General features: G+C 33.2%; 1 non-coding gene across 1 annotated transcript; it reads left to right on the top strand.

Moving 5' to 3' along the window:
* Positions 1–1,467: 1,467 nt before the first annotated feature.
* Positions 1,468–1,574, top strand: LOC148762008 (small nucleolar RNA R71). The gene has a single exon (XR_016027288.1). It is a non-coding gene; the product is annotated as a small nucleolar RNA R71 (small nucleolar RNA).
* The last annotated feature ends 293 nt before the right edge of the window (positions 1,575–1,867 follow it).

Raw genomic sequence — 1,867 nt, 5'->3', positions numbered from 1 at the left:
TCAATTAGAGCTCGAGCAGTTCTCAAGAATGGTCTCTTAAGAATGATCGATATTTCACGATATTCTTCCATACATAGAATAATAAAATCTACTAAAAAAATAAACTTACTAACTTTTACCAAAACATCTTCCACAACACCATAAGGATAGGTGATGGATCGATCAACAAGTTGTAAAGTCATAATAGTTGGCTTAATCTCTTTCAAACCCAATTTTTTTATAAATGGACAATGGCATCAAATTTATACTTGCACCAAAATCATATAAAGCTTTAGTAAAATAAAAAGCACTAATAGTGCAGTGAATATTAAAACTACATGGATTTTTAAGCTTTGGTGGAAGCTTATTTTGAATGATGGCATTACACTCTCAGTAAGTGCAATAGTTTCAAACTCATCCAATTTCCTTTTTTTAGACAAGATGTCTTTCAAAAATTTAACATATCTTGGCATTTGTTCCAAAGCTTCAGCAAAAGGATATTAATATGTAACTTTTAAACACATTAATAAATCTATGAAATTGTTTATCAATTTTTTCCTTTTGAAATCTTTGAAGAAAAAGTGGTGGAGGTGTGGGAACAAATTTTAATTGTGATTTTTCTTCTTTTGAATTTTCAATAGATTGTTCAACCATAATTTTTTTTTTAGTAGCTTTTTCAATTTCTTTCTTATCAGACTGAATTGAAGTTTAGGATTTAAGACTTTATGACTTACCTTTTGACTTACCTTTTTCCCATTACGAATATTAATTGCCTTACAATGTTTCGTACCTTCTCTTCTTGGATTGGGCTCAGTATCATTTGGTAAGGTGCCATAAGGTTTGTTATTTAGACCATTATGAAGTTGGCCTACTTGTGTCTCAAGATTTCTTATTGATGCTATTTGACTTTGAATGAATGCGTCAGTCTTTGCCATGTTTTACATGAACATCTCCTTCATTGAAAAGCTTTTTCTCTAGCATGGGGGCTCTAGATGGAAATCTAGGAGGAAAGTTTGACTTAAATGTTGATGAAGACCTTTAGTTGTTGCTCCATGAGAAATTAGGATGATTCCTCCAACCAGGATTATAAGTGTTAGAATAGGGATTATTCTATTGCCTATTTCTAACAAATTGACAAGATTCAGAGTAGATGGGACAATTATCATTAAAATATCCTTTTCCACAAAATTCACACGTCACAAAAGGGTTCTGAATAGCATTAACACTCAGTTTATCTATTTTCTTTGTGAAAGAAGCCAATTGTGTAGATAAAGTATTCATCACATCTAATTCATAAACTCCAGCAATTTGTCTTGTACCCAATCTTTTATATGGCCATTGATAGTTATTGAAGCCATCTCTTCAAGAAAATCATTAGCCTCGTCAATGGATTTACTCATGAGTACACCTCCAGCTACAACATCAATGGTAGTTTTAAAAAGTCCCAGCACACCATTATAAAAAGTTTGAACTTGCAGCCACTTAGGTAATGCATGGTGAGGACACCTTCTTATCAAATCCTTATACCTCTCCTAAGCCTCATATAGTGATTCAAAATCAAATTGCATGAAAGAAGTGATATCATTCCTCATCTTTGCTGTCTTGGCAGGTGGCAAGAGTTTTGCTAAGAATTTATGAGCCAAATCATCCCTAGTATTAATGGAACCAACAAAAAATGAGTTTAACCAACGTTTAGCCTTATCTCTCAATGAAAAAGGGAAAAACCTCAATCTTATGGCATCATCAGTAACACCATTAACCTTAAATGTATTGTAAATTTCTAGAAAATTTACAATATGAGCATTTGGATCATCATTAGGCAACCTGTAACGACCGTTCCTCGATCGCCACTAGCATCCGAGACTTTCGAGAGAACCTGCCAAGTCCC

The sequence above is a fragment of the Theobroma cacao genome, chromosome 6 (genome assembly GCF_053813885.1).
Source record: "Theobroma cacao isolate CCN51 chromosome 6, ASM5381388v1, whole genome shotgun sequence".
In the NCBI taxonomy this organism is placed as follows: Eukaryota; Viridiplantae; Streptophyta; class Magnoliopsida; order Malvales; family Malvaceae; genus Theobroma; species Theobroma cacao.
This window is presented reverse-complemented; position numbering and strand designations above follow the sequence as displayed.